At 52.8% G+C, this 19,955-nt stretch overlaps 2 long non-coding RNA genes across 2 annotated transcripts; one reads left to right on the top strand and one right to left on the bottom strand.

Moving 5' to 3' along the window:
• Nucleotides 1–1,223: 1,223 nt before the first annotated feature.
• LOC121676209 lies at nt 1,224–17,715 on the bottom strand. Its single transcript, XR_006020392.1, has 3 exons — nt 17,623–17,715; nt 3,221–3,307; nt 1,224–2,569 (listed from the first exon to the last, which is right to left on the bottom strand). It is a non-coding gene; the product is annotated as an uncharacterized LOC121676209 (long non-coding RNA).
• Nucleotides 17,716–17,842: 127 nt separating this feature from the next.
• LOC121676208 lies at nt 17,843–19,844 on the top strand. The gene is made up of 3 exons (XR_006020391.1): nt 17,843–17,950; nt 18,226–18,327; nt 19,671–19,844. It is a non-coding gene; the product is annotated as an uncharacterized LOC121676208 (long non-coding RNA).
• The last annotated feature ends 111 nt before the right edge of the window (nt 19,845–19,955 follow it).

Below are 19,955 nucleotides of genomic sequence, written 5' to 3'. Positions count from 1 at the left end.
CAAAAGTATAAACCAAAGAGCCTCTAAGGGGGGCAAGCTGAGGGGAAATTACGTCATTAAACTGAAGCTTTAATTGGAGAATTAACCCTGCTATGCCAATGAACCAAACCTATAAAAGTGTGAAGAACTCGTGACCTGGGGTCCATCCTGGCAGTGGCCTCTGGCTCCCCAGGGGTACCTTTGAAGGCCTTTCAAATAAATACCTGCCTTTATTCCCTTACTCCTGTCTAGTCTCTGTTTTTGGGTGGTCTCTCAAGGCATCAAATCCCACTCCTGTGAAGTCCAGGCTTTGTGTTTAGGCTGGATGCAGCTTAAGGAGGTTTGAGGCTCCTACAGCCTTTCCCTTCCCGATCTTTTACAAAATTGGCATCTAATTTTGGGTTTGTTTGCCTGGAGATGATGTATTTGTCCTGGAAGTCCCATGAAGAGCAGGGAAGACAATTTGTTATTTCACCAAGAGTGAGAAGGAGCATTCATCAACCTGAGGGACAAATAGCCTGTGCTTCCACCCCAGCAGGGTTACAGCTGCAGGTGCTGTCCATGGTATTCCTGCCCATCCCAATGAGGTGTAGGAGACAGGAATATGGGATACAGCCAAGACATCAGGCTTCTGCCTGGACACTTTTTCCAGTCATTTCCCCAGTCCAGTGCAGTGAGCTCCCACACAAGGGTATTATTTGCACCTGAATGCCCATCCCAGCATCACCCCCCAGCTGAGCTCAGGGGCAGGGCAAAGCCCACAGCATGGGGACGTTTTGCTGTAGCAGGTCACAGAATCACAGAATATCCTGGGTTGGAAGGGACCCACAGGGATCGTCCAGCCCAACCCCTGGCCCTGCACAGACCCCCCAACAGCCCCACCCTGGGCATCCCTGGCAGCACTGTCCAAACGCTCCTGGAGCTCTGGCAGCCTCGGGGCCGTGCCCATTCCCTGGGGAGCCTGGGCAGTGCCCAGCACCCTCTGGGGGAAGAACCTTTCCCTGCTCTCAGCCTGAGCCTGCCCTGGCCCAGCTCCAGCCATCCCTCACATCCTGACACTTGTCAGTGTCACAGATCAGCATCTCCCCCTCCTCTTCTCCTCACAAGGAAGTTGTAGGTCCACAGACAGTGACATCAGCTCTGGCAGTCCTGAGCTCTGCTGGGAAGAGCACCTGAGCAGCCCAGGGCAGGGCTGGCTGTCCCCCACAGCAGCTGAGGATGCTGCAGAAGCCACAGGGTGACCTGAGATGCCTCTTGAGAGAGCCTGGGTTGTGCTGAGAGGTGGCTGTGTCACTGGTGGTGTGAGGGGAGAAGGGAATAGGGTCCAGCTCGGGGGTTTAGAAACTAGCAAGTCCCGAGTGCCTTTGAGGAACTTTGTGCATGGCCCTGAGCCCGGATGTGGCTCTTCCTTTGGAGCACCCTGTGAACTTCCCACCTCCCCCCACGCTGCCTCCCATCCTTCAAGGATGTGTCTGCACATCTAAGGGATGCCAGAGGGCTACACTCAAACACCAAACCTGGCAGAGTCACTTCCAAACAGACCTTTCAGAGCCCCCGTGCTCTTGCCACACACGGGAGAAGCTGCTCCCATGGAAAAGTCCCACTCCAGCATCGTCTGACATCCACAGCTCCCTCCACAGCCACAGCCGTGCTCACAGAGACATCTCTGAGCACAGCAAAACAGAAACCTGTCCCTGCACAGCACCACTCCAGCCTGTTTTAACACAAACCTCTCCAGCTCCTGCCAGGTGAGGGATGGGTTCAGCCGAGTGGAGAAGGTTTGGGTCTCCCTTTTCAGCCTGCTGCAGAGCAGCGTGGATCAGCCCAGGGCCAGCTGAGGGGGTGGCTCAGGCAATCACGGAAGGATCTGGCTGCATTCCTGCAGGTTCCATGCTGAGCCTTTCCCAGGGCCATGGAAACGTCTAATGTGAGCAAAAGGAATCAGCTGCAGATGGTTTCTAACGCAGTGGAACCTGTTGCTGTTAATAACTGCAGGCTAAATCTTACCTGGCTTGGAGCAGGCACCTGCCTTCCTTCTGCTTTTAAAATAGGGTGAAACCACCAACATTCTGGCATTGCAGCTCAGAGCTTCAGCCAAGAGGTTTAATGGTTATTCTGGTCCCAAAGCCACAGCCAAGCTCAGAAATCAGAGCAGCACCAGAAGCCTGAGCTTCCCCCGGTGTCTGTTTTGGGTGTGGACTTGCTGCTGTAGGTTTAGCTCAAACAAGAGGGACGTGCCTAAGCAGGGCTGGATTTTCACTCTCTAATGAGCATTTCAGTGAGAGGTTACTGCTCTGCCCTGTGTGACGGGAGGGTGAGAACTGAGGCAATGAGGTGACAGGCGAATTCCTTCTGATAAACGGGAACAAGGCTCCGTGGGCTGTGCTGTCACAGGCTGGAAGGAGATAAGGCTCAGCTCCCACTGCAGAGATTTCATGAGAGTTGATAATTTAAAACCCTTGCAATGTCTAGCAACAGTAATTACATTTCATATCTCGGATGAGTAAAAAAGATTCTCCAATATCTTATGGTGTCTGTGACGGGGAGAATGTGGAGCTGAGCATTCCCTTGGGACAGGACGTGCAGATCACTGGGGAAGAAAAGAGTGGGTAAGGTTAGATTGATGTGCAGATCCTGAAGTTTCTCCAACTTTTGCCTGTTTTTCTAAACAGTTCTGAGCTGGGGAAGAAAAAAAAATAAAGTTCAAGGACACTTCATTAATGCATCCAAAACAACAGAGCTGTGACCTTGAGTTTCTGACCTCTTATTCAGTTACCGCAAATGACTTCAGCAGCCACCTCTTAAATCATCTCAGAAAATGCGTGGAAATATTAAGCAACAACAACAAAAAAAAAACCCCACCCCATCTTTCCATTCAGTCAGAATTCACACATTTACAAACATCTTTTGGGCTGAACCAAAAGCGAATAACAATGGCTCCGAGCGTCATCCGCAGCTTTGCGGTCCCGGCAAAAGTCCCCCGGCTCTCGCTCTCCTCTCTCGGTTACAAGTTCACAGAGAGCAGGTACAGGGGACAAAGCTTGATCAGGAAACAAAATATTGGGTGGAAGGGAAATTCAACAGCCGAGGGCCCATGGTTGTGCTGAGGTCGGGACCACTTCCCAGCACCCCGCACCGCTGTGACCTTCACCCCAACCACACGAGAAAGGGCTTTTCACACCCTTGGGCCTGAAATGACTGACTGCTGACTCAGGCAGCAGCCGCTGGCACAATTACTCACTCTGTCCCTCCTGCTGGTTTCTCTGCTCTCGTTCTCTCTCCCAGGCACCGGGAGGCTCCTCTGGCTCTGTACCTTCACCACCAGCTCCTGCCAAAGGGCACAGCAGTCAGAGGGGACACAGGGGATTGAGCCCAAAACTCTGCGGGACGATCAAACTGGTCTGTGTTGGCTCACGTAGGGTTTTTTTTGTGAAGATGTTTTGTTTTCTTGGCTGTCCTTAACAACTCTTAGCATTCATCCTTTCCCAAAAATCCACGTGGTCAGAGAAATACCCACGGGCCCTGCAATAAATGCCAATAAATTTGTCTCTTCAGCATCTCTGTGAAGTGTGAGTCCCTCTAGCATGGAAAAGGAAGGCCAGAGCTTGGGGGATGGGGAATGGGGTGGAAGAGCAGAAATGAGCCTTTTGTCAGACATCCCACCCCATCCTTGGCACTGACCCCAGACCACTTCATGGACCTCGCCTGGGACCCACCAGGGCACTGTGGGGAGATTCCCCTGCCACAATCTGGGTGAGCTGCCAGCTCTCGAGCACATCTGGGATTTTGATGGATGTTCCTCTCACACCACTGCGACCCCAGAGCTTCTCCTGCTTGACAGAGACGCAGGAGCCTCCTGACACTGAGGTCCCTCTCCTTGGGACCCCCAGTGCTGTCCTTGCTCTGGGATCCTCAGTGCTCTGCTGGCCGTGACACCTCCCTTTCCCTTCCCACTGCTCAATTTCCAGCAGGCTCCTTTTTTCCAGGAAGGTGGGCAGTGGTTTCCAATCAACCAGAGCCCCAATGGCTTCATTAAATTAATTATCCCTTCAAGACCATCAGGCCTGAACCTTCTCTCTGGGTTCTTGTTTTCCCTCCTGTCACTGCTGTGCCGTGCCTGACCCTCCTGCTGGAAGGGTTTCAAAAAGGCTGAAAAGGGTTTTTGGAGATGCATCCAAAGGGTTGTGCTCCCACAGGTGCCCCAGGGTAACCTCTTGGCAAGGCTGTGTACAAAGCCATAATTAATTTATGCTGCCCCTGAGCCAGCTCTGCAGTCCTGCAGCGCAGAATTTTCCTCTCACTCAACTTTTAAGCTCTTAAAGGAATTGCCTGAATTCAGTGCTGAGCCCAGCAGAGACATCCTGTCCCCAAAGCAGCATCTCTGGGAGATCACACCCCCTGAGGAGCTCTGCAGACCCCTCCCCACCGGCCCTCCACCCTCCCCTGCCTGCACAGGGATGTCTGGAGGAGTTTCCTGCCCCATCCCTGGCAGGGAGGGGAATTCAGCCCCCCACGGGGGCAAATTCCTATTTCCCAGTGTGTATTTCAGCTCCATCCCTGGTCCCTCTCACCCCCCTCTGGCACCGATATCCCATCACATCCCACAGCCTGCCCCAAACAGATCAAACCTGCCTTGAATCTTGACTTCCTCCAAGCATCTTGGGACCTGCACCAAATCCATCCCCTCAAACCCCACAGCAGCCCCAGAAACCTTGTGTCTCTTCCCTCTTTTCCACACAGCCAGACAGTTTTGCAAGCAGGAAGGGCTGATCAGGACGATCCTGCCAGTTCATCTCATCACCCACAAGATTTTCCTGATTTTGCTGAGATTTGGAACCACCCCAAGAGCCTTGAGAGGCTTCTTTGTTTGACTGTGAGTGCTGGCTCAGCTTCTCTACTCCCCCACCTGCTTTGACACGAGCCAGAGGTGCGTGGATGTTTGCACAGGAGACACCTGAAAGGTGGATACACCAACAATCCGTGATCTCAGATATAAATCACACCTGGGTGCGCTGGTGCCTGACAGTGGCAGCTCTATCCATCAGCAGATCAATTATCCTAATCACCTTCATAAATAACTCTCCTGTTGGTATAATTAGGTCCAGCTGTGAGTGTGACTTGTCTAACACGCTGAGGGGCAGGATCGTTCATCCAGCATGAACTTGGGTAGAGTTCTTAACCCTGATTTTTAACCTGATAATTTCACCCAGGAAAACTTGTTCACCCATTTGCCTCTATTGTTCTGCATCCACTGTACATTTTGAGAAACTTCATGCCTGCCCTTCCCATTCTGAGCTTTTCCCCATCCCCAAATGCTGCCTTATCAAGCAGGACCCACTCAAACACCCAGAAACCACTGGAAAGCTGCTGTTGAAAAGCGGAGATGCTCGAAAATCCTGCAGCTCACTGTGGGCCAGGCCTGAGCTCCTGCTTTCATCACCAGCTTCCTCTGTGAGCACAAACTACGTCTGGCTCCCAGTGCCCTGGCTTTGCCCACAGCTGGGAGAAGGAGGTGACGTGGTTTTGTCACTTGGGTGACTCACATGTGGTGAGTCCTGTCGGGGCAGGGAGCTCTGTTTGCTGACAGGGCACTGGGACGCATCCAGCCCTGCCTGGGATGGGAGCAGGGCTGCCCACGGTCCCCACAGCTCCCTGGGATTGTCACCACCAGCGGGGGAACGACGTTGCAGTCATGTCTCCTGTCAGTGCTAAGAGCTCGGGGCAGAGGAAATAGGAAGGTGAACAGCCCAAGCAGGACCAGGGCCCCCATCAGGGTCATCTCCTGAAGGCCTGGAGATGTGGCAGACCCCCCAGGCCAAAAGCTTTTCCATGCTTGGAGTCCAGCCCAGCAGTTGTACCTAAGAAAAAGACATCCTCCTTTTGTACTTAAACTTTTTTGGGGATTGGAAGGGTCCTTAAAAACCATCTTGTCCCATCCCTTGCCATGGGCAGGGACACTTCCCCTATGTCAGGTTGCTCAGACCTGGCCTTGGACACTTCCAGGGATGGGGCACTCTATAATTTTAGGATGATCCCATGATTTTCTGCAGACCCAGCTCCCCCAGACAAGCCCTAGAGCTCCGTGCAGGGAAGGGCTTAGGCTGGAGCAGCTTTATCAGCACGTCCTGATCCGTGTAACACCGCAGGGCGAGGTTGTGTCAGCGCTGCTCCCTGCACGGTGATAAGGCTGTCACAGATCCCTCACGGGCTGCACACACCCAGGGATGCCTTTATCACCCATTTCCTACTGATAAGGAGCTGCGACACAGATAAACCCGGCCTGCACTGGAGCCCCACCTGCATCACTGAGTGTGGTGCTGCTCTGTTCGAGCGGTGACTGCGCAGCAGCTCCTTTACAGCACGAGCCTGAGTCACTGAGAGCACGCAGCCAAGTGTCACCCATCCCCGGGGACACACGGCTTTTCCAGCCAGCCATCCCTCAGAGCCAAGGCCTGAGGAAAAAAATGTTCACAAGGATGGCTTTGCCCTTGGTGTGTGGAACGATCGGTGCTGCTGACACAGAGCTGAGCACTGGAAATCCTGAGCTGGAAGGGACCCACAGGGATCATCAATGCAGCCCCTGTCCCTGCACAGACCCCCCAACAGCCCCACCCTGGGCATCCCTGGCAGCGCTGTCCAAACGCTCCTGCAGCTCTGGCAGCCTCGGGGCCGTGCCCATTCCCTGGGGAGCCTGGGCAGTGCCCAGCACCCTCTGGGGGAAGAACCTTTCCCTGCTCTCAGCCTGAGCCTGCCCTGGCCCAGCTCCAGCCGCTCCCTGGGTGCTGTCCCTGGCCCAGGAGCAGAGATCGGAGCTGCCCCTCAGGAGGAGCTGCAGCCCCCGGGGAGCTCTGCCCTCAGTCTGCTCCAGCTGAACAATCCCAGTGCCCTCAGCTGCTCCTCACGGGCCCCTCCAGACCCTTCCCCATCCCCGTGTCCCTCCTCTGGACACTCCCTCACAGCTTTAGGTCTTTTTCTGATACTGAGACACCCAAAACTCCCCCAGCACTCGGGGTGAGGCCACCCCAGCCCAGAGCAGAGCGGGACAATCCCTCCCTGGCCTGGCCAGTGCTGCTGTCCCTGATGCCCCCAGGACAGGGATGTCCCTCCTGGCTCCAGGGCACTGCTGACTCAGCTCCAGTCAGGACAATGCCCAGGACCCCCGGGCCCCTTTCCAAGCTGCTGCTCGATGTTTTGCCTTCAGCCTTTTCCCCTGGCTCAGTTGTTAAACTGGGAATTCCCACTAAAGCTCAAGAGCTGTAGGAAACCGGGCTGGTTTGCTTTTCCAGCCCGTAAATAACCCTCATTTCCCAGACTGCCAGGTGGAAGCAGCTGTTTGAGCAGTAAGGTGCTTATCTGGAAACGTAAAACTCTTGAATGAGCTGTTCCAGAGCGGGCAGCTCAGATCCGGTAACCCGGGCTATTTTTAGGTCATTTGTTTTATTCAACGCAGCTGAATTTCCACGCTAGCCCAGTGCTGGATGTGGGATAAAAATAGAAATTAATCCAGGCCTGGTCACAGTTATCTGCCTGCAGCCCTCGCTCCTGGCACGTGGACAAGGGAGGAAGGACCCGGACGTCACTGGGAACGTGACCCCCCCCTTGGCCCTGCTCACAAAACAACTGGGATGAGGTCACCTCTTTCTAAGGAAAAAATGTCCTACCCAGGGCAAAGAGAGGCCTGGAAACTCATCCCACACACAGCATGTGGGGAGAGAAGGATGGTGCTGACAGCCAAGTCTGCTCTGTTGCTGCTCCAAGCTTCTTTGGGCATCTCTGGGTGCTAAAATGGGGTGACTTCCCTGGCCAGGGATACTCTGGGAAAAGGATGGTGGGAGGAAATAAAATCCAAAAGCTAGTGCCAGGCATAGGGAAAGAAAAGATATGATAATTTATATATTACATGTGAAATATAATATTCTATACAAATAATCTATACAAATACAAGTAATTCTGTATGAATATAACCCTAGAATCTTGTTCCAAGGAGTGTTGTGGAGCTAAATCATAGACTCACAGGTTTAGGTTGGAAGGGACCTTAAAGGCTCATCTCACTCCATCCCTGCCACTCTATACCTCCCACTGTGCCAGGCTGCTCCAAGCCCCAATGTCCAGCCTGGCCTTGGGCACTGCCAGGGATCCAGGGGCAGCCCCAGCTGCTCTGGGCACCCTGTGCCAGGGCCTGCCCACCCTCACAGTGAACAATTCCTTCCCAATCTCCCATCCAGCCCTGCCCTCTGGCACTGGGATCCATTCCCTGTGTCCTGTCCCTCCATGCCTTGTCCCCAGTCCCTCTCCAGCTCTCCTGGAGCCCCTTTAGGCCCTGCAAGGGGCTCTGAGGTCTCTCTGGAACCTTTTCCTCTCCAGGTGAACACCCCCAGCTCTCCCAGCCTTTCCTCACGATATCTGTTATATAACAGATATATAAATGTCAGGCTACAAGAGAATCACCAAATTCCAGCATTTTCCCCAAAGCCCTGGCTATTCCCACAGCAGGGGCTGCTCAGAGGATTTGTTCCCCTTTTCCCAGCCAGAGTAAGCAAAGGTGCTGCTGGCTGGCAGGCGAGGAAAAATCTCCCCAGGGATCCATCCAGCAGCACCCTCCGAGCCAGCTGCTCTGCAGGGCACATCTGGGGGACCTCCACACCTCACACCCCTCCCTGCCAGCTGCCAGCACATCTGTACCAGCCCTCCACAGCACCAGACCTTCCCCCTGCCCCAGAAAGGGCCTCTGGGGTGGCTTTCCTGGCTCGCCTCCTCTTGCTCTGCCAGGTTTCAGAGGTCTGGCCCATGGAAGTGGCTCTGATCCCTGCAGGAGGCACGAAGTGTCCACAGCTGGACTGGTTTAACTCCTTCTGGACAAATTATTTGAGCAGCCTCTCCCTGATCCTTCTTTGAACTGGCAGCTCCCAGCCCAGCACAATCAGCTTTAGGGAAGGGGTTGCAAAGCAAATTTTGGTTAAAATAATTAAGGATTAATATTTCATAGCTAATAATTAATCAGTAATAGTTAATAACCAATCATAATAAAGTTAATAGTTACAAATCGTTTAAAAAGGGGGATTTCTGCCCTTGTGAGGGGGTACAGAACCCTAAAACGTGGGAAGGGCTTTGAGAAGGGCTGGCTCCAGTCAAGGGAAAGCCTGGGATAATGCCCAGCTCATCCCCACCTCTGTAGCCACACGAGTCTGAGTTCCCTGGCAGCAGCAGCAGCTTCCTTGCCACAGTAATTTGTAACACGGATTTTCCATGTTCTCCAGGAGCCAGTGGATGTGACACCACAGAGCTGCTGGAATGGATTAGGGACAGAGCTTTTGCCAACAGAAATACAGATGAATTCTAATTTATAAACCCCCTCTATCTCCCAGCTTATCAGAGGAAATGAATTCCAAACTGTTCTCCAGGAAAACACAGCACTAGCTAAATTCATCAGGACAATGTTTCATCTCCCTGGTGCTTTGTCTTTTTTTTTTTTTTTTTTTCCCATTTCTCAATTATTTTTTGGTAGGGTTCCTACAAAAGAAGAATAAGAACAACAGTGTGCAGTGGCCAAGGGGAAATAGGAGCTGGCTGGGGTTATTTCTAAGAGGCACTTATAGAAATGGGTTTGAACATCCAGGGTGATCAGAGGAGACCGTAATTCTTAACACGTGAATATTCAATAATCCAGAGTCAGGAAGGAGGTGATGAATTGTCTTTTTAGGGGATTTTTTAATTTAGATTTATACCAAGGAGGAAATAACATTTTCCTGGAATCAATGCACCTTTGCTTCTAAGCTAGAAAACTGAAATTAGCAATTTTTGAGATCTTTCTTTAGAAAAAAACTCCGAACAGCCCAAGCCCCTCAGCTATTTAACTCCCAGCTGAGGCCTCTTCCCATCTTCCACCCAAATCCTGCCCTATTCATTGTTCCTGGCAATATCCAGGGCATGAAGAGAGTGGCAGGGCTGCACAGGGAGCAGCAGCAGCAGCCCAGAACCCCCAAAATCCCGGTGTTTGGGGTCCCACTGCAGGCTGGGTGTCACAGGGCAGTGCCACATGCCCTGGAGTGAGCTGAGGGATCCGTGATGTGCTGTGGGATTCATCCCATCCCATCCAGCCTCTCTCCCAAGGCTACTTTGCCCAAACAGCACCAAGGGCAGTCCCTGAAATGGGAGGAAAATGCCTTGACTGAGCAGGAGGTGGGAAAATGAGAAATGAGGAGCACGGGGAGAGCAGAGCCTGGAGCAGAGCTGGTGCCTCCTGCCCTGCTCTGGGCACCTGACTTGTTCCTGCTGAGGAAATGTCCCAGAGAATTCCTGACATCCTTCCCACCTGGCCTGGCTCCCAGGGAAAAGCGAGGACTGACAAGGAGGGATGGATCCTCAGGAGGCTCCCTGGCTCCACAGGGAGGGCAGGATGGCCCCAGTGGGTCCTGCACTGACTTGTGCATCACCAGCCCGTGCCCAGGGATGAGGAGGCATCACCTGTCCCTTCCAGGGGGGACTCCTGGAGAGCTCTTACGCCTGCATTCCCTGCTTCTGGAGACCCCTTCCACTTCAGAATATTCTGGGATTCTGTGACCTTCCCCTGCCTGTGCCAAGGCTGATGAAATCAGTTTGCCTTGCAGGGGTGGCTCAGGCCTTTGTTTGGGATTTTCCAGGCTTCACAACCCACACCACAAGTCCCACTGCAAATCTGTCGTGCGGTTCTCAAAGCCCACGCTGAGATTTCAGCATTGCAGAAGTTTTGGCTGGCTGGGCTCTTTGCAAAGACATCAATTTCACCCTCTAATAGGCACAGCAAACTTGATTTCAGCCCCACTTACAATGCTGTAAATCCAGGCTAACCACATTAAACTCAGGGCAGCTGATGCCAGAGACTTAAAATCACCACGAGTAAAAGTCACCTCAGGTGCGTGCAGCCAAGAGCCTGCCCTGAGGCCACCCTGGGCTGCTTTGTAAAGCAGCCCAGAGAAATTCCTCTATAAATGTTCCATTAATATTAACAGCTAAATCCCTGGCCTGCCTTAAAACCCTCAGCCCCACCTAAGTTAGCAGCAGAGTTCTGATTTAATTTGCTCCCAAGACCGACAGAGCACAGCAGCAGTGGCTGTGGAGTTAATCACATTTATTTCTGTCTCTAACAGGGGTATAAACACTGCCCTGGCTGAGGACCAACCTTTTGCTCCATCCCTTTTCAAGGCACAGGAGAAAATCTCAATGGAAACCACCAAGTCCTACAACTTCTCCTTCAATTTTTCACCTAAACTTCGCCTAGTGAAAAAATTCCCCAGGAGTATGAAATCCACTGGGTTATTTTCTCCTTCAAGAAACGATTTTTGAGGCTTTGTAGAAATCTCCCACCACGAGGAAGAGCTTTAAGTAAAACACACCCTGGAGCTGATGCATCGATCCTTGAGCTGTGCCCAAAATCCAGGATACACCAGGCAATATTCACTTTTTAATAGGAAGGGAAGGCAGGAAGAGTAAGGAGAAAGGAGAGTAAGGAATTTTTTTCCTGAATTAAAGGTAGCAACAGCCAAGCACGGCCCTGGTCCAGCCTGCCCCTAATAAATCCTTTGGCACAGATTTCCTCATGGCTCCAGACAAGCTGGGCTCAGCAAGGCGCAGCTCAAATCTTAAACTTTCCCCAATCCCTGATTAACCACGCCCCAAACCAATCCCAAAGCAATGGTTTCACTGAGGCGAGGAGGAGGAATTAAACACAGTTTTATTAATTAACAACTATTTAAGCAGAACAGCCTGAGCCAGAGGCAATTTCTTGCCAGCTGCTTCGCTGTCCCATGTCCCACTAAACCCAGCCTGGGCACTGGTTTGTACTGGTGTGGTTGTACTGGTGCCCACGCCGAGTGAAAAACACAACCACAGCTTTTAGAGAGAAGGCAAATTTGGGCTTTTAAATTGTTTCAGATCATGTGAACAGTCGGTTTTAGTTTCTGTTCATAACCTGAAGGGACTGAAACCTGAAACCAGAAAGAAATCAGAGAGAAGCAGAAGAGTGGGCAGCTTGTAAGAGAAAAGAAAGGCTCAGTAGCAAAGCTCCCCATTCAGAAAAAACAGAAAGTGTCAGGAACAACCAGCAGAGCAGCAAAAGAAGACTTTCAGAAAATCAGAATGAGAAATACAACACCTAGAGATGAAGATATCAGGGTAAAAACCATCTGAGGATTTAGTGATAAATGTTAAGATGTAACCTGAGATGTAGATAAAAAGGGTTAAGAGAGATGCCCCAAAAAAGGGGTTCTGCATTCATCTGAGCTAAGAGAGGAAAAGGAAACACGGGGAAAGCTACAGTTCCAAACACCCTCCTTGTTTCAGTTTGCTGAGAAAAAACAACGTGCTTCATTCTCCCCAGCTGCCCAACAAGGAGGAAGGAATAAACTAGAAAATAAAGGCTGTGTGTAATACATTTATTTATTTACTTACTTATTTACTTATTTATTTATTCTTTATTTTAAAAGGCATCAAATACTCTGGTGTTGAATACTCTGGGATTTAAAGGGTGAAAGATTCCAAGATCTACCAGCCACCCCAAAACCTCCTTGCAGACAGTGGAAGGGGGGATAGAGGAAGGGGAGTGACGAGCTGGTCACCCAGAGGGAAGTGCAGCAGGGATGGTGAGGAACATCCAAAGAACACTCTGTACATGAGCCCTCTGATGATGCAATGGCAAGGGACACCCAAAGGGCCTTTTTCAAGTGCAAATTGTGCCACATAAAATTCTTTCTGACACACATCTGGCTGCGGGGATAAGAAGGAAGGTGAACTATCCCAATCCATCAGGGTTTTGATGCCTTGAGAGACCACCCAAAAACAGAGACTAGACAGGAGTAAGGGAATAAAGGCAGGTATTTATCTGAAAGGCCTTCAAAGGTACCCCTGGGGAGCCAGAGGCCACTGCCAGGATGGACCCCAAGGTGGACCCCAGGTCACGAGTTCTTCACACTTTTATAGGTTTGGTTCATTGGCATAGCAGGGTTAATTCTCCAATTAAAGCTTCAGTTAATGATGTAATTCCCCTCAGCTTGCCCCCCTTAGAGGCTTTTGGTTTACAGTTTTTGGGCCTAGGACAGTCTGGGTGTCCTTGGAGAGCAGGGCTGGAGAGGCTTTGTTATGTCTGCCCAGCACGAGAGAGCAGAAGTGAACAGGCTCCAAGAAACTCCAGAGTGACACACCAGGCAGTGCAGGATTTGAAAAATATAAAAGTTAAAACCTAAGGCATCAGTTTTGAGCACTGTTTTCCATGTAGGCCTGGTTTGCCTGGGGTTTTATGGCCACCCTACATGGCACAGCTGCTGAAGAAGACCCACAGAAGTCCTTGAAGCTCTGAGCCATTTGTTCCCTCGTTTCCGTCCCTCCAGAGGAGCTGCAGGGCTCTGGGATCTTTATCCGGTGTTCTGCAGGGAAACATCCCAAAATACTCTTCCTTCCGAGGGTGCCAGTAATTGCTAGAGGTGCCCTGCCAAGGCTGACAGCAGCAGGGAGGCCGGGCCAGGCTTTGGAATGACTGGCAAGCAGCAGGGATGGAACACGCCCCGAGGGAGCTCCAGTGCCTGGGGACGTGCCAAACCCGGCTGGCATCGCTGCCAACGCCTGCCCGTGCCCCACAGGGGACAAACCAATCTGCTGGCTCAGCCTGGGGCTCTGACACAGCCCCAGACCTCCCTGGGTTGGGCATTTTCCGTGGCGTGGCTGTCTGTTCTGAGCTGTGTTGGTGTCTCTCTTCCCTCCCAGCAAGGACGTCACCAGCCAAGGGCTGGCAAAGGCACAGGGGAATTATTTGGGGGGTTTTGCCATAAAAATCTTGGAATCACCTTCATCTCTCCCCTCGGATTTGTGAGTGTGGGGATGGATTACTCAGAAATACCCTGCTTCCAATGACGGGAGAGGAAGAGCTGGGCTGGGCCGGTGGCACCAAGAGGCCACCAAGGTGACAAGAGCCACAACCAGCTGAAGAATGTTTGATTCAACAGAAATTCCCCACCATCCACGCCAAGAAGGAAGCATCCAGAAAAAACAGTGCCAGCTTTGGCTCCAAAAAAATCCTTTTCTGTGTCTTGTCATCCACAGTCATGGATTGCCATCGCAAGGGTCTCCTGGGCACGGAGACCCCTCTGTCCCCTCGTGCCAGGCCTCTGCAGGAAGCCCTGTGGGGACACTTGGCTTCCTTCTGAACTGGAGCAGATCCCTGAATCCACTTCCCCTGGTTTGTTCCCTCCTAAGCGAGCTGGTGTGCCATGAAAGGTGTCACCGTGGAGCTAACCTGGAGTTCTGGGAGAAGGGCAGCTGTGGCAGTGCTGAGGGTAAAATCCACCAACAAACTAGGAAAATTTGGGGCATTTCTCTAAAATGGGAAAAGCGCTGGGAAAACTGCTCCAGGGGAGCTGGAGAGGGGCTTCGGACAGGGGTCTGGAGTGATGGAACAAGGGAAAATGGTTTTAAAATGATGGAGAGCAGGACTAAGTTGGATTTTAGGAAGAAATTCTTCCCTGTGAGGGTGGGGAGGCCCTGGCACAGGGTGCCCAGAGCAGCTGGGGCTGCCCCTAGATCCCTGGAAGTGTCTGAGGCCAGGCTGGATGGGGCTTGGAGCAGCCTGGGACAGTGGAAGGTGTCCCTGCCCATGGCAGGGGTGGCACTGGATGAGATTTAAGGCCCCTTCCAACCCAAACCTGTAAATCCATAATTTAGCTCCACAACACTCCTTGGAACAGCTCTGAATGAATTCTGTACAGAACTCACAGGTCACAGAGAGGGTCTGAAATGGCACCAGGCTGGTTGGTGGCTGGAGATGAAGTCCCTCAGGAGCTTCAGGTGATGTTCTGTGCTCATGGGCAGTAGGGACTGGAATGGATGACAGAAAGTTTGCAGCCCATGCATCAATGTGACAACCGATTTTTTTGAGATTTTTTTTGCACATCTGGAGTAGAATCAAGAGGCTGGGGAGTCTCTTTGTCAGTAAACTCTGGTTTCACATCAGCATTGGGAAAACTGGCCTGCTTTTCCCAAAATGTGGAGCTCTGGGTGATGCTCCACAGAAAACGTGGCCTCGAGCAGGCCGACACAAACCACAGAGTGCTGAGCACTCCTGGCTGTAATTTGCTGCTTACAAGGGGACTGAGCTGTTTGGAAAACCCAGCCCAGATAATGGGTTTCAAATGCTAGAAAATCTGTCCCTGAGCTCTTAATCCAGTTTATGGGTTCATCAGAAGTGGAGCCAAGGCATTCTTGGAAACAAAACTTGGCAAAAGGAATCTTTCTCCACTGTATCAGTAGAAACCACAGACAAAGCTCAGGCCAACCGATCTAGATGGGAGAGATTTAATTAAAACGTGTCACAGCCTCTGTGATTAAGGGAAGTGGCGACAGCAGGGCAGCTGCCAGGGCTGAGGGCACAGCACAGGACTGACACCAAAACCCACCTGGACATTGGGCTGTGGTCACACACAACCAGAGACTCCTCAATTCCAATCCTGCTGGTGCCAAGGAGATCCCTGCTGCAGCCATTCCCACAACTGCAGGGTGTAGGAAATCATCACCCTCTGCAGAAGGCACCGGGAGAGGAGCTCAGTTCTCCTGCTTCAGAGCTTCACAGAGTTGTTCTCGCCCTTTTTATACTTAATGGGAAAAAAGCCAGACCTGAATGCTGCTATTCCTTTTTTAAAAGTCTCTCCTAACAGCAGCTCTCTTTCAACAGCTGATTTACTGCTCATGTGGGACTCCAGAGTGAAATGTGCTCAGCCGTGGATCTAAAAGACTTCCCCTACCACTAACCCTCAATGATCCTTGCTGTTCTCTGGCAGCCAGGCTGGATTCTCTCTTGATTGCCCACATCAATAAATCACACATTATCTATGCTTGAATTTGGTTAAGATTCTGGTTAATGATGCATGAGATAGAGGAGGACTCAGCTGATGAGTTGCACTGCTCTGTAAAAACTGGGTGAAGTGGAAAAAACCGGCCAAGATGGACTTTTGCCATTAAAAATGCACTTGTCTGGTCTCATGCATGGATAGGAGCAGATGCGCTGATTAAAGTCACGATGGATTTGTGGAGTCTCATGCACCAGCAAGGGGAATTGGGAGCAGAAGAAGAATCTGGGATGTGTTTGCTGCAACAAGCAGCACAGGGGAGCACCTGCAGGAGTGGGAGAACACGGAGAGGAGATGATCTCGCCCAGGAGACCTCGGGCAGTGCCCAGCGGGGCAGCCTCTCCTCCCAGGCCTCTCAGCACCCATCTTTTCTCTTTATCTTAGCACCATCTAGAGGGATGTGCCTGCACACCCGGGGCAGCCGCTCCACGGTGAGGAGAACACCCACACACGGGGTGTGGAGTCGGGGGGAAGCCAAACCTCAGAGGAACAGTTCATTCCTCCAGCCACCTTCACTGTTTGCTTCAGCACAAGCTGCAGTCATCCCCCTGGACCTCTGGGAACTGGAACGGTGGGGTCCTCCAGAGGGATTGGAGGTTGGGAGGGCCAGGGGGGAAGCCTGAAGGGTCTTGCTCAGGGTTTGGGGGTTTTTCTTGATTTCTTTTTTTTTTTAACACCTACAGATCTTGCATCACCTACAGATCTCGCAGGCTTCAACAGAGGTGCAGTTCTGTGTCCAGTTCTGGTCTCCCTGGAGTGGAACCAGTGGAGGTTTTGGAGAGGAGGAAGGGCCTGGGGCATCTCCGTGCCCAGGAAAGGCTGAGGGAGCTGGGGCTGCCCAGCCTCGAGGGGAGCCCCAGCTGAGAGGGGCCCTCAGCCCTGGGTGTCCCTGGCTGCAGGGAGGGCTCAGGGCAGGGCCCAGGCTCTGCTCCGGGGCCCAGCAGTGGCACCAGAGCAACGGGCAGGGACTGATCCCAGGAATTCCCCTGCACAGGAAGCAGAACTTCCGCCCTGGGCAGAGACCAGAGAGGCTGTGGAGTCTCCCTGACTGGAGATATTCCACCGTCAGGGGCAATTCCTGCACTCCATTGACCCCATCTCTGACCAGCCTCACAATCCCAAAGCAAGGCCATGGAAAGCAAAGTCCAACCTGCCTGGAGCAGAGCCTGGTGCAGAGATAGGAAGGGAAGCACCTTGCCCTGGCCAAAGAGCACAGCAGGAGCTTCCAGAATTCACCTGACTGGGATTAAGGAGCACAGAGGAGCACAAATGGCAGCAAGGTCTGTCAAAGCATGCACTAAACTTCCATTTCTTCAGTAACTGGCTTTAGTGAGGACTAAATCAGTGCTCCGGAGGTGGAATGGGGTGAAGACCCTGGAAAAATCAAGGACAATCTTCTGCCTACATTTTGTCTGTTAGGGATGTCACCCTTACCTCCCCCCTCATACAGTGGGTATAAAAGGGTTTGAAGGTCTGACCGGGGGACAGATAGTGGAAGGTGTCCTTGCCCACGGCAGAGGGGTTGGAACTGGATGATCTTTAAAGTCCCTTCCAACCCAAACCATCCTGTGATCCTAAAACTGTCTCTGCAGCATTGAGAGAGCAGCAGCAAAGGAGAGGAAAGGGCACCAGCACAAGCTCAGTGCCCACTGCAGGGACCCTCTCCAGCCCAGTTCAGGATCACAGCACAAGGTTCGCCTCCCACATCCCAAATCCAGCTCCTCCAGCGCCCACAAAGCAACATCAGCAACCCCTCCAGCCAAGGCCAGGTCACCTTTTATTTTTCCCTCGCTCAAACCTCGGAGCAGCTGCCCTGAGCCATCACTGTGAGCGCTTTCTCCTTTCCGGGCGGAGCAGGGATCCCATTCCCGGGCAGGGATCCCGGGGGCAGCGCCGGGCTGAGCCGTGTTCCCGCATGTGACCGGGCGTTCCGGGAGCAGCATCCCCGTGGGAGGGAGGCAGGGAGGGACGGAAGGAGGAAGCCGGGCTGTTGAGTCAACACTGCAGAGCTGCCTGCGAGAGGAGAGAGAGGGAGAGCCGGGCTGGTTGCGAAGGACAGATTTGCTGAGCCCACGAGAAAATGGTTTGAGTAATAATCAACGGTAAGGAAACCTCTGGTTTGAGGAGAGAGCTTGGAGGGTAAATACTCTGCATATTTCATGGCCTTGGCTGGTGGGGGGAGCCAGGCTGGTGCTGGAGGGGTTTGGAGCACAGCCAGGACGGCAGGCACAGAAACCAGTGGCGTTTATCCTGGTAAATCCAGTCCCCTCCACTCGCTCTGCTGCGGGTCCCGCTCCGGGCTGGCTGGGGAGGCTGGTTTGGGGTAGCTGCTGTTTCCCAGTGCCGCAAGGGTCTCCCGTGTCCCCTTCCCCCCCAGCCTGCCGCTATGTGGCCAGGAAGATGAGGACCCTGTGCAGCCGGGAGCCCCGGGAGCCACCGCCCTGCCCGGAGCAGGCTGCGCCCCAAAGCCACCACCGGAGTAAGTGTGGGCTCGTGGGGACAGAGACATCCACGCCCCTCATCCCAAACCTGCTGGGATGGGGGGCCCAGGACCCACCCGGGCTCAGTCAGGGGTGGGGGGCACCTCCCCATTCCCCTCTGGGCACCCAGGACCGGGTAGAAGTTGCAGAAGTTTCTGCTCTCCCCGCGCTGGGTTTTGTTGTTAAATGTCATTACAGCCCCTGGCAAAGGGGAGGAGCGAAGAGCAGCCTTTGGGAGGGGGGACAGACGTGCTTTGGGGTGGGATTAGAGGAACAAGAGGATGTCACCTGCTCCCACAGAGCTCTGTGTCCCTGGGACACTCTTTGTCGTTCAGGCCCCTGCTAAACACCAAAATACAGCACCCCACACCCAGCTGGCAACGAGAGAGCCCTGTCCTTGCTTCCCAGTCTTCCCTCCCTGGCCCATTGAAACCACACATTTAAACCAGGATGACTCTGCAGATACAGCAGAGCCCAAATTTGGCACGGTGGGTACAGCAAAGATCATCCTGGCTCCTCTCCCTGCCTCAGCCGAGACATGGAAATTTCTCCAGCATCACCTGACTGCACTGCTCAGGGTGTCAAAGCTCCGTGTCAAAGTGAACTCAGCTTTGAGCAGCAGGCAGAGCAATCTCAGCATAGCAGGAATCTGCCCCGCCGGTACTGGTTGCACTGGTTCGGCTGAGTCACTCCCGGTGGCTCCTGAGCAAACATTCCCAGAGCTGCAGCCAGGCGGGAGCACATCCCGGGCAGCTGCCACGGCGGTCAGGGTGTGCCCGTCACCTCCTGCCTCTGCCAGCAGCTTGGAGCTGGCCCTGGAGACTCCAGGGAAGGTGTAGGGCTGAGCCATTCCCTTCCTGCTGCTCCCATGAGCTGTGTGGGACGGGAGGAAAGGGAATTGTGTGCTCAGGGGGTCCTATGAAATATCCAGAATTTCACCTGTCCCCTAAAGTAAGAGCTGGATCCATCATGAGGAAGGGAAAGGGGATGTCTCCCCTCACTAATGCCTTCATTAGGTGCAGGAGAGGAGAGGAGGAGAGGAGGAGGAAGGAGAGGCAGGAGGAAGGAGAGGCAAGAGGAAGGAGCAGCTCCCGCCTCTCTGTGGGAGCCAGGATTTAGCAGAGGCTCCAGGAGGATCAGGGCAAGCACTCGGATGTAGCAGCGAGAGGAATCAAACTTCTCCTTTGAGCAAAGTTCAGCTCCTTTCTACAGTTAATTGCTGGGTGTTTAATTGCAATCAGGGTAGCTGAGGTTTTCAGAGGACCTTCCTGTACCTCCCAGAACCTTTCCCCTTGGTTAACCCCAAATCCCTCCCTTTTCTCCCATCCTTGTGCATTTGCAGATGTAAAGGCAGAGCTTCCAGCACCCCCTGAAGCAACAACCTCACTCTCCAGCAACACCAAACCCATCCAGTGCAGGTCCTGACAATAAAAGCCTTCGTGGTCCTCCCATGAAGGCCACAAGATTTCTTCCCACTGATTTTTGCTAGAAACCCTGTATCCCAGGGATTGGAAAACATCAGCAAATCCCTGCTGTATCTGCTCTCGGCACAGAAGCCCATTGATAGAAAATGTCCTCGTCAGTCTCTCGTGACCAGAATTTTCTAGCTGGCAGGAAAAAAAAAAAA

Source organism: Corvus kubaryi, unplaced genomic scaffold (genome assembly GCF_017639235.1).
Source record: "Corvus kubaryi isolate FWS band 111438036 unplaced genomic scaffold, C.kubaryi_AGA036_p1.0 78, whole genome shotgun sequence".
Lineage (NCBI taxonomy): Eukaryota > Metazoa > Chordata > Aves > Passeriformes > Corvidae > Corvus > Corvus kubaryi.
This window is presented reverse-complemented; position numbering and strand designations above follow the sequence as displayed.